This window comes from Furipterus horrens, unplaced genomic scaffold (assembly GCF_987537825.1).
Source record: "Furipterus horrens unplaced genomic scaffold, mFurHor1.1.pri manual_scaffold_5, whole genome shotgun sequence".
Taxonomy (NCBI): domain Eukaryota; kingdom Metazoa; phylum Chordata; class Mammalia; order Chiroptera; family Furipteridae; genus Furipterus; species Furipterus horrens.
In genome coordinates, this window is record NW_028327175.1 from 190,582,778 (window position 1) to 190,594,752 (window position 11,975).

An 11,975-nucleotide genomic window follows, 5' to 3' on the forward strand; every position below is an offset into this window, starting at 1 on the left:
GATACAACTTGTAAGAAAATAGAGTTAGGTTAGGCTGAAGGCAGGAGAAGACAAACAAGCTTTTATAAATGGTTCTCAGAGATCACCCCCTATATTCCCACCAACTTGGGATGGCAAGTTTCATCCAATTCTCTCAATGACTGCAGCTGTTGCTAATGCAATTTAGACCATTTCTGATAGCGATCTGAAAGACACTCTCCTGCGGGAGGCTTAAGTCTCCTTTGCAGTTTTTTGAAGAATGCTGTGTGTTTTTATCTCATGCATTTCCTGAAAGGGCTTGAAACATGTTTTGTTGGCCCCTCCAAGGGCTTTGAGAAAGTGTCATCATGAATGAGATAGCGTGGTCCAAAGAACTGATCTTCTCCACGAAAGGGACTCTGAATTTCCTCTTTGCGTCCACGATACTTTCATTTTGACACAAATATTCAATAAGTGTTCTTTGAATGAACAAATTTACTTGATTGTTCAAGGTTGGAGAATGAGTTCCTGCCTAGGACAGTTCCCCTCACCTACATTCCCAGAAAGAACAGGTGATAATAAATATTTGAGACAAACAGAATTTTGTGATTGAATGAGGTTTGGTCTGGAAGTGCCACAGTGAATATTAACGTAAGTATTAGCATTAGGGGGCTATAAGAGCAGATAAGCTGCCATCCACTAGGTTTCCAACCTCACCCAAAGCCTTGAGAAAAGACTCCAAAACTAGTCTGAAAGCCTCTCATCAGAGAGCTTGGTGTCATTGCAAGCAAGGGAGACCCACAAGGAAGTACTGGGGGGAGGGGGGCTAATGTCATTGAGACAGAGATAGTGGGGACAGAGAAGATGAGACTCTGTTTTATTCTTCTTTCCTTCCCATTGTAGGGGCACCAAATATTCCCTGTAAAAAGTTTCAATATGTAAGTATGTAAGGGCTTTAAATGTTCTTTGTAAGAAGTAGCAAGGACTTGCTAAAAGGCCTTGGAAAAAGGAATGTAAGAAGGAGTGTTATAGCAATTAGTGATTTACAAGCTAAAAGGACTTCAGCCTCTATCACCTCCCATTTGCTTGCTTGTGTCTGGTTTATAACATTTGTGAAGGTTGTGCTTTGCAGAATGTCTAGCCCTTTGAAAATAAATTGCTTCACAGGGAGTTCGTCCCTGGCTGAAGAGCTATGCTGCCGTCGAAGATAACCTTTAGCCTTGCGAATTTCTGTTCCTGTTACTGCCAAGACATTCCTGCAGTCCTGCGCAGCCCCCTCTTCCTAAAGCTGTTTCCCGCCAAAGAAGAAACAAAGAGACTGCACCAGTATAAAAGCCCAGCGTTTAGACTCCATTGTAGGTTGGAGCATGTTAGAGACCTGCTCAGGGTCTGCCCAACTCCTGGCCAATATTAAAAATCCTTTGCTTAACTTTATACACCGCTTCAGAGTGTTCAATCTCGCCTATGTAGCCGTAACATTTTGGAGGCCCCAGCGAGATGCCTCTGTAAAGCGGTGCCGCCTTCGGTGAGCCCCCGGGGCTTCGTGCGGTCCCGTGTGTCTAGCTGACGTGTGGCAGGACAGCGGCCGCAAGCTCTGATTGGGAGCAATTCCCTGCACCTTCAGGAGACACTCGGGAGCTGCTAGAAGCCCTGACGGCCCAGTCTAGAGTAAGCAAAGGACAGAGGACAGCCTCGGCGACAGGTGAGTGGCAACCCATTTGGGCAGCGGACTTGGGCCACTGCCACTGAGACTTGGTCTCTTTTGTCCTCTGGACGCAGAGGTACATATTCCCGAACAGGGAATTTGTTGAAGCCGGCTTGGCTAGCTTCATTTGGATTGTATAGAGCTCTTTTGGTTTTGGGGTTCTGCTGCCTGTAGCCGATGCTGTTCATCTAATCTCAGAAGCCTAGGCGGGGTTTGGGTGGGATTGTTTAACCTCTGAGTGAATGTGTGAGTGAATGTTAAGGTTAAAGTAAAAAAAAAAGTTATTTCCTCCTTTTTGTGTGCCTCCACAAACTTCGGTCTATGGAGTCTGAGTGGGCTCTAGCCTCGCAGGAGGAGAGGCCAAGCGGGCATTTGTTTGGCTTCCTTTGGGAGCTCCCAGCCCGTGTTTGTCTGCGCCGTGAGGGGGGAATTGCTCCTGTGCCTTGTGTTCCAGCTCCTAATTGTAATCCAAATTAAGTGCATGTTTGTAGCAGTCATGTTAGCCAACATAAGGGGACGCCAGTCTAAGCCTGCACCCATAGTTCTTGACTGTGTGCTCCAGAATTTCCCCAAGTTCCGGGGACAAAATCCCTTCATAAACTCTGGCACCCTGGAAACATTCTGTAGGTCAGAGTGGTCTGCTTTTGGGGTCGGATAGCCCCACCCCCCCTTGGGAGTACTTTAAATCTAAATATTATAAGTGTAAAACGGTGTCTCTCGGGAAGCAAAAATGCAACAAGCAGAAAGGAGAGGGTTATTGGGGGAAGTAGCAAGGCAGGAGGGAGCTGTGCCTTGAAAGAGTGGCTCCTGCTCTGCACTTCTAAGGGAAAAGTGTTTTTTTAAGAAAAAAAAAGAAGGTATTATCTTGCAGATGGCTAGTGAAGGCCAAACAAACGTGGGTTAGTTTCACATATTCTGTAATCTGGGAAGGCCCCTGGTTCCCAGATCAAATTGCTATCTCTCAAACAGCTGCAGGCGCAGGAGAGGGGGGTGGGGAACAGGAAAACCAAGGCTATCAATATGGGCAGTGTCACAAAAAAAAAAAAAAAAAAGCCTAGGACCCTCTGTGCTGTGTCCTGCTGCCTTGTAGCCCTGGCCAGAGGGATGAGGCTCCTTAAAAATTTCCCCAGAGAACTTGCTTGCAGCATTTCTTTCCACCCCAGGTAACTTCTAGCAATACAGTTTGCATCTGAATACTCCCTGCTGGAGCTGCAAGGAGGGACAATGTTAAATTTGCTAGCGAAGCAGCCGTCTAATCCCCTTGCTACAGGTTACAGAAAGAGCAGAATGTCTGTCTCTCCAACATGGAGGAAAAAAAAAAAAAAAGTGACACTTTTAAAACTTAGGCCGCTCTTCTTCAAACTGGTGCAAGCTGCTTGGGTGCCAATCAGCAACACCTCTAAAGCTGTAACTAAAGAGCCTTCAATCTCCTCACTGCTTCAGCAGGGGGAATGTGCCTGTATCTTAAGGAAAAGTGTTGTTACACATGAATAAAACTAATGTCCATTCTAGACATCCTCTTCAATAGGAAAGAAAGAGGAATAATCAGGTGGGCTGCTATAAGAATATAAAAAAAATGCAAGCATCCTCCTGGTCAGGGAATTGTCCTGGCCAAACAAAAGGTTCCCAATAAAATCCTAAATAGAATAGTAATAGGCCAAATAAAACAATTGAAAAACTTCTCAGGAAAGCTCAAAAGTGTATGTTAGAAAAGAAGAAGAAGAAGCAGGAAGCTTCAGAAAACTGCAGAATATCTATAAATCTAGGGAAATTTTAGCTGCTAAATACTGAGTTTGAGTAGAGTACTTTACAGTGTGGAAAAGAACAAGAATTGGAAATGGATTATGGTTAAATCTGAATGGGTAAATATATGGAAAGTTTGTGAATGTTGCAGAAGGTCTGTGGAAAGTCATAAAAATGTATAGAAAGGTTGTGAAAGTTTTAAACCTGGGGAAAGGAAACCTCAACTACTTGTGGTCTAATTGTATGGTTACTGTACCTCTGTATTGGCATTTAGCCTTGGGACCTATGAAAGGTCATTTGGAATTCCCTGTGTTGGAATTGGCATTAGCCATTGGGGACCTAGAAAAGGTCTAGAATTCTCTGTATTGGTATTAGCCATATAATCTGAAAAGAAAATTGAGGTTCCCCATAGAGAGTTAAAAAGAAAAAAAAAAAAGAAAACTTCACATGTAGGAAAGTGAACAAAAGAAAGTATAAGGCATGGAAATGCAGTTTTAGTAAATATTAGAAGGACAAGGATTTTCCTTCACACTGTATATTTTTCTCCCTACCTGATCCCTCCAGAATTTGGCAATTTAAAGAAGTAAGTAATGACATTAGGTTTCTTTGCATAAAACTAAAAAGACCAGTTGTTAATAAAGGTATTGTTAACCAAGACATTGACTGGAATAATATGCCTGAAAGAGGCATGCTTAGGCTCTGGTTGTTGTTACCAGGAAGCCCTAAGGAACTGGATTTAACTTTTGAAGCTAAGAAAAGCCCATGAGAAAAAAGGCCTGACACCTTGGTTGGTTGTGCGGTTCATGGCAGTCTTTCCAGGGAAGGAACGAAGGTTGCTTTCCTGAAAAATGGCTAGAAGGAACCTCAAGGCACAATGAAAAATCCAAAGGACTTGGGAAAAGCAGGTGTTTACAGGCAAGGCTGAATGGCAGGTGTGTGGCTCAGCTTCTGTGCCCTAATGGGCAAACTAAAAGTCAACATGAAGGTTCCTTGCGTAAGTTCCAGCATAGTAGACTTAAAGATCATATGTGATCAATCACTGCTCTTGTTGTTTTTATGCAAATGAACAGGCTAAATTAAAACTGGACTTAATGCAGCCCTTTACTGACAAGGAGGGTGATCTTAAGGAGAAAAATCATGACTTAAGGAAAATTGCAATGCTCAGTGCAGCTAACTGTCTATAAAGTTTGTTTTTCATTTGAAAGTTAAACCAAGTCTGTGACATTATCAAGGATGCTTTATTTACAGGCAAGAAGAATGTCAAATGCCTTGCAACTGGATGTCTTCCCAATAAGACAGTCTCTCCAATTTAAAGACTAGTTTGTGAATTGTGTTGTGTGAATTAACATGTGTGTTCTTTCCGTTTTCATAGGGCATAAGTCTATGATCTCATTACCTGAGTAATTGTCTGTACTTATAGGCCTCACTTAAGAAGCCCATCTGCAGTGCCGCCTCCTAAGACTCAACGGTTTGGCTGAACTAAGTGGTTGGGTTGGTAAAGTATGGGGTAGTCTGTGAGCTTCACTTTAAAAACTTATTTCTCTTATCTATCCTAATGACTTGGACAAAAAGGGCCTAAAGGTCTGAGAGGGGGGAAAACCTAAAATATTTCCCTCAGCCCTAGCTAAGTATAGTGAGCAAAAGAATTTTGGACAGGTGTGACGTGCCCTGCACACCTTCCTCCAAAGAAGCCATTTCTTTTCCTAATGTGGGACATTGAAGAATTAATCTCTGTCTTTTGTCATCTAGTGGTTGTGGGTTAAATTATGCCTTTTAACCCTGTTGCCAGGTCTGTTGCCTCCAGAATATGACAAGGATGTCAATTTGTCCAACAGTGCCAGCCCTTGGAAACCAAGAATGCCGCTGTCCGGGGACAGCCAACTGACCTGGACTCTGCAAAAATCCTTTCCCATAAGGGAGGGCCGCACTCCCCTCCACCCCCACTCTTATTAGAAATTCCTAGACCCAAGGGTAGGTAGGACGACGACCATGTTCAGCTTGAAGCAGCTAGAAGAGCACGAGACCTTCGCCCATTGTCCTCTTATAAAATAAAAGGTCTTAAGTCTAAGGAGGGGAATTATACAGGGGCTTCAGACATTCCTTATAAGAAAAGAAAAAAACTGGGAATTAGGCTAATTCCTCCCAAGTATACTGCACTACATTGAAAAAAAAAAGGGTAAGGCAAAAATAAGTACAGTGCCATAAAATTTTCTATCATTTTGAATGTAGTGCTTTCTTTGTTGGTCATTTCCTTAATTGCTATTAATCTTTGACTAGTTTTCAAAGCTGTAAAAACTTATTTTAGTCAGTTCCTAGTTGTTAATTTAATGTTTCCATAAGGGTCTGGAAATTTGTTTTCCATCATCTTGCTAACATTCCATTTGCTCTTATTAATCATTGAATCTACAATGCATGGCACATAGCAAGTGCTTAACAAATGTCTGCTAAATTAAATTGTAAGTGTTTGCTTTAGGTTTGTGAGATATGTTGCTGGTATTTTAATAGAAATTGCATTGAATCTATGAATTGCTTTAAATAATGTGGACATTTTGGAAATGTTAATTCTTCCCATCCGTGGATGTGGTGTATGCTTCCATTTATTTGTGTCTTTCTTAATTTCTTTCTTCAGGGTTGTGTAGCTTTCCGAGTGCAGGTCTTTTGCCTCTTTGGTTAAGTTTATCCCTGAATACTGTTGTTTTTCTTGTTGCTATAGTAAATGGAATTTTTTTTCTGGTTTCTATCTCTAATGTTTTGTTGGTATATAGAAACGCTTTTAATTTCTGAATATTAACTTCGTGCCCTGCTGTTTTGTCAAATTCACTTATTAGGTCAAGTAGTTTTTTCGTAAAGTCTGTAAGGTTTTCTATGTATACTATCGTGTCTTCTGCAAGTGGTAACAGTTTTGTCTTCCTTACCAATTTGAATGTCTTTAATTTCTTCTTGTCTAATTGCTGTAGTTAGAACTTCCAACACTGTTTAAAAAGAAAAGGAAAAAAGTGGACATCCTTGTCTTGTTCCTAATCTCAGAAGGAATGTTTTCTTTTTTTTGTCCATTGAGTGGAATGTTGGCTTCAGGTTTCTCATATATAGCCTTGGTTGTGTTGAGGTATGCTCCCTCTATTCCCATTTTTCTGGGGGTTTTCGTCATAGATGGGTGTTGTACTTTATCAGGTGCTTTTTCTGCATCTATTGATATGATCATGTAATTTTCGTCATTCATTTTGTTTAGGTGATGTATTATATTTATTGATTTGCGAATATTAAACCATCCTTGTGTCCCTGGGATGAATCCCACTTGATCGTAGTATATAATCTTTTTGATGTATTGCTGGATCCTGTTTGCCAATATTTTGTTGAGAATTTTAGCATCTATGTTCATTAGCGATATTGGCCTGTAGTTTTCTTTCTTTGTTATGTCTTGACCTGGTTTTGAAATTAAGGTAATACTGGCTTCATAAAAAAAGTTTGGAATTTTTCCCTTTTCTTGAATTTTTGGAATAGTTTGAGAAGGGTAGAAGTTAGTTCTTCCCTAGATATTTTGTAAAATTTGCCTGTAAAGCCATCCAGGGCTTTTGTGTGCCGGGAAATTTTTGATTACTGTTTCAATTTCCTTCTTTGTTATTGGTCTGTTAAGACTTTCTACTTCTTAATTCTGTTTTGGAAAATTATATGTTTCTAGAAATTTGTCCATTTCATCTAGGTTGTCAAGTTTCTTGCCATATAGTTGTTCATAGTAATTTCTTACAATTTTTTGTATTTCTGTGTTATCGGTCATAATATCTCCTCTTTTGTTTCTAATTTTGTTTATTTGGATTCTTTTTTTTCTTTATAAGCCTAGAACCAGCCCCTGCTTTTGTTAATCTTTTAAGTTGTTTGTTTAGTCTCAGTGTCATTTAATTCTGCTCTAACCTTAATAATTTCCTTCCTTCTGCTTGCTCTGGGCTTTGTTTATTATTGTTTTTCTAGTTTTTGTAGCTGTGGGGTTAAATTTTTGTGTGGAGTTCTTCTATCCTCTTTGGGTAGGCCTGTATTGCTATGGACTTTCCTCTCAAAACTGCTTTTGCTGTGTCCCTTTTAGTTTTGGGATGTTGTATACTCATTATCATTTGTTTCTGAAAACTTAATTTCTTCCTTGCAGCTCCTGAAAGCTAGCATTATAAATACCCAACTCCTTATCCTTGCTACTAAGCCCCTCCTGAAAACCAGGGTTTAAAAACCCTACTTATAGTCCCTAGACGTCCCTAATAGGTTTAGTCCAGGGACTAGAGGGGGGATTATGTAGGGGCACCAAATATTCCCTGTAAAAAGTTTCAATATGTAAGTATGTAAGGGCTTTAAATGTTCTTTGTAAGAAGTAGCAAGGACTTGCTAAAAGGCCTTGGAAAAAGGAATGTAAGAAGGAGTGTTATAGCAATTAGTGATTTACAAGCTAAAAGGACTTCAGCCTCTATCACCTCCCATTTGCTTGCTTGTGTCTGGTTTATAACATTTGTGAAGGTTGTGCTTTGCAGAATGTCTAGCCCTTTGAAAATAAATTGCTTCACAGGGAGTTCGTCCCTGGCTGAAGAGCTATGCTGCCGTCGAAGATAACCTTTAGCCTTGCGAATTTCTGTTCCTGTTACTGCCAAGACATTCCTGCAGTCCTGCGCAGCCCCCTCTTCCTAAAGCTGTTTCCCGCCAAAGAAGAAACAAAGAGACTGCACCAGTATAAAAGCCCAGCGTTTAGACTCCATTGTAGGTTGGAGCATGTTAGAGACCTGCTCAGGGTCTGCCCAACTCCTGGCCAATATTAAAAATCCTTTGCTTAACTTTATACACCGCTTCAGAGTGTTCAATCTCGCCTATGTAGCCGTAACACCATTACTTTGTAGGTTCTGATACAAATTAAGTGCTCAATAAATGTTCTTGGAGTGGATGAACAAAGTGACTTGTTTGTTTAAGGTTTTCACCATCTTGAACAAGTGTACCACCTTCCAAAGAGAGATTTGCAGCAAGAGTGGCCCCAACAAGATGCCTTTGGTTAATTGAATTTTTCCTGCAAGGTCTCATCAAATTTCAGCTTAAGATGATCTGTTCATTTGTGGAAAACTGAGTGTAAGTTCAGGCATCTGCACATTTGGGACAAATGGCCCCACTGCTAAGGAGCAGAGAGGAAGTTCCAAGTCAGACCCCGGGCCCTCCACCCACAGCCCATATTGTCCCAAAGCATTTGTCTTTAATGGTCAATCCTGAGTGTATTTCAGGGGAAATTTAATCCATATGGTTTTGATTCATTTACACTTAACTCATTAGAACACTTATTTTTTCCTGGGAGAGTTTATTGCTGTTTGGGAAACATTTTCAGATGTGATTCAAATCTCTAAAGTGCTCAGTCAAGAGGCCAGGAGTTGGTCGTGGATTGGACATGTGAGAAAAGTGAGGACCCAGCCTGCACTTTCTTTGCTCTGGTTCAGAGATGGCCAATTTAGGCCTCATTTTTCTTCCTTGACCTTGGAAATGCACTAGGTTAGAGGGTGATGGAAAACTTGGGAGAGGAGACCCAGGCTGGAAGCAAGGTAGAGTGTGGAGGATGGAGCCCTGGATCCTCAGGCTGATGGGCAGGGAGACTAGAGCTTCTAATCCAGCCACCTTTCACAAAAATCCTCCTCACATCCAGGTCATGTAGCCTCGATTACCTTGGTTATGACAAATGTCTCCAAACCCTGGACCAGTATGGTTTTAATGGAAGAGCCCGTGAAGAACAATAATTCTGATCCTCTCAATTTACATATGAGAAACCAAAGTATAGAGAAGCAAATGACGTGCTTAAGGTTACACAGAGCAGAGTCTAAAACTGGGGCTCCTAAATCCCATCCTGTATTCCCCCATTACAACAGCCATGGCCCTGCGTTGAGATGCAATCAGTTGATTAACGCTACCCATCCTCTATGTTCTCCTTAACATTTGCTGAGATTTACTGTGTATCAGACCCCATGAAATGCACTTCGTGTAAAATATTAAGAAATGTGACATTGGACAAGTTACTCAACCTCTCTGGGCCTCAAGAGGTAGTAAACATGGGCGTCAGGAGTAGAAACCCTGAGCCACACTGCCCAGGTTCAAATCCTAGCTCTGCCACTTGTAAGGCGACTAATCTTGAACAAGTTACTTAATCTTCCTGCCTTTCAGTTAGATATTCTTATTATTTCAGATACTCCTCCATCATGACCCAATGGTGTAGTTACTCTTATTATCACTATGTTGCAGATGAGAAAACTGAGGCCTATAACAGTTACGACAATTGTCCAAGGAAATTGACAGAGCTAGAATTCAAAGTCAGATCTTTCTGACTCCAGAGAAGCAGGTCTCTGGGATTTTTTGATAATGCTGTGAGTATATCTGTTTAGTTTTGTTTATTTTTTATGACGTAATGTAGGCATAGCACAGTTTCTCTAATGTCTTTAATATCTATAATACAAAACAATCATGATTGATATTAGCCGTTAAAAACATTTCAAATGAAATTTCCTTTTTTTTTTTTTCTCAGTACTCAACTTACGGATATATTTCGGGAATGTTTGTACATTAGACAGGATGCTTTCAGGTCTAAGAGACAGTAACTCAACTACAACTTACAAAAGCACCAGAGGAAATAAAACTCACACGATGGGAAAAGTCCACAGTTGAATCCAGCCACCCAAGATGTTGCCAAGAATCTCTGTCTCCCCAACTCTTCTCTCTGCTCTTCTTCAGGTAGCTCTGTCCATGTGAGGCAATGTAGCCACCAGAGGTTCCAGGTCGATGGGCTCCCAGATTAGCAACCCCTGGAAAAGAGTGTATGTTGTCCCCAAATTCCAGCAAAACCTCAGGATCAACTCTTTCTTGGTCTGGCTGAGGATACATACCCACCTCTGACACAACCACTCCTCCAGGGTATGAAGTGCAGGGATTGGTCAGCCCTGGTCATGTGCTCATCCTCAGAGCCTGTGAATGGAACCCGCCTCACTCAAACCAGAAGGCTGGGAGTAGTGCGGAAAGGGTGCCCCCCCCCCCCCCAGGAATACCCAGGATGGGGAGGAGGGGAATGGATGCTAGACCGACAGAACCATCTGCTGTCCATTACAACTTGCCAAACAGGTGTTGGAAAAAAGTTAGTTGACACCCCATTGGACCCAAACCCTCAATCCTCAAACATTCTGCTAATAACACTTTCTTTTTTACTGAGAAATAATTTAAACCATGCTCCACCAGGACTTCCTAAAGGCCACGATGGCAAAAAGCACAGCAGCAGCGCCTTGGCTGGGAGCTAAGCTGCCACCCGTCCTGTGGGCTATGCTTACCCTGCAGGTCCCTGGATGTCACTGTTGTCCTAGGCAGATGGAGGGACACCTTCAGCTACATTGCATTGCAATTTCCCTTCTCCCATGGGAACCTCAAAATGGCCTTCTTCACAGGGGTCTTCTCAGAGTTGATCTTCCTCCCAGAGGTCAGCTGAGATGACCATAATGACAGGATGGGGCCCACATTCTCAGGTTGCCTTGCCCTGCCCCACAGATAGGAGATCTGCCCACCCTAGTCTGCTCACCTCGGGACAGTTGATTGAGGGTGCGCTGGACAGAAACGAACAGCATCATGTAAGCTGGTGGGACAGCCCCTTAATAATTTTCTAGCATCCACTGTTTGTCCACACATGGAGCCAACAGATAGCTCACCTGGACTCAAATGGCCCACTGGCCCAATTCAGCAAGGATTTAAGTACAGGTAACCCCCATATAACGCGGTTGTTAGGTTCCTAACAAATGCCATGTTATGCGAATCCGTGTTATAGGAAACAAAGAACTCGTACAAAAAGGGGCGTTAGTTTCCAAAAATTTTAAAAACATACTATTATATTTTTATAATTAAGAGAAATATCTTTATTAAAGCAATTTTCATCAAAGTATTACATATTGATATGAATTAGGTAATGTTTTCTCGTCATCACTAAGCTCCAATAATCGAATGTGTTTTCTTTTTTGGCAAGATATCCTCATCCTCTGAACTGTCTTCGGCATTATCTTGATTTCTATGCTCTGTTTTTTGCAAAAAATCTGTTATTTTAGGTTGCTTGCTTTTAGCTGAGAGATCCTTATAAATTTCGTTATACGGTGCTAGTACTTTTGAAGTTCTCTCTTACACTTTGTGCCCCTTTCTGTGCAGGATCTTCACTTAAGAAATATGGCTTTAACTGTTCGGCTAAGTCTAGGCCTTTCTTTACGCTTTTTAGAGTAAACCGTTTAACTTCTTTGTTTTCATCAGTGCCAATGTCCCCTAAGTTATCTTGGCACATTCCAGATGCCATTCCCATCAAAATTGCCTCATCAGTTTCTTCTTAGAGCGAAACCGTGTTATAGGAGTACCGCGTTATATGGGGGATGCCTGTTCCTGTTGTTGGCCTGGGGTCAAGCTAAGAAGTAACATTCTGGTCAATTCCATCAAACCTCTCAAGATAACCTCCAGGATTTGGAGTCTGGCTGACCTGGGTTTCAGCCCAGCTGCAGAACAATGTGCTGTGTGACCTTTGGACTCCATTTTCTAAACTGTAGATTAG

At 41.6% G+C, this 11,975-nt stretch overlaps 2 long non-coding RNA genes across 2 annotated transcripts; both read left to right on the top strand.

Annotated features, from left to right (window-relative positions):
- Window positions 1–847: 847 nt before the first annotated feature.
- On the top strand, window positions 848–1,392 carry LOC150010650 (uncharacterized). Its single transcript, XR_016511412.1, has 2 exons — window positions 848–896; window positions 1,126–1,392. It is a non-coding gene; the product is annotated as an uncharacterized LOC150010650 (long non-coding RNA).
- Window positions 1,393–7,177: 5,785 nt separating this feature from the next.
- LOC150010651 (uncharacterized) lies at window positions 7,178–8,219 on the top strand. Its single transcript, XR_016511413.1, has 2 exons — window positions 7,178–7,723; window positions 7,953–8,219. It is a non-coding gene; the product is annotated as an uncharacterized LOC150010651 (long non-coding RNA).
- The last annotated feature ends 3,756 nt before the right edge of the window (window positions 8,220–11,975 follow it).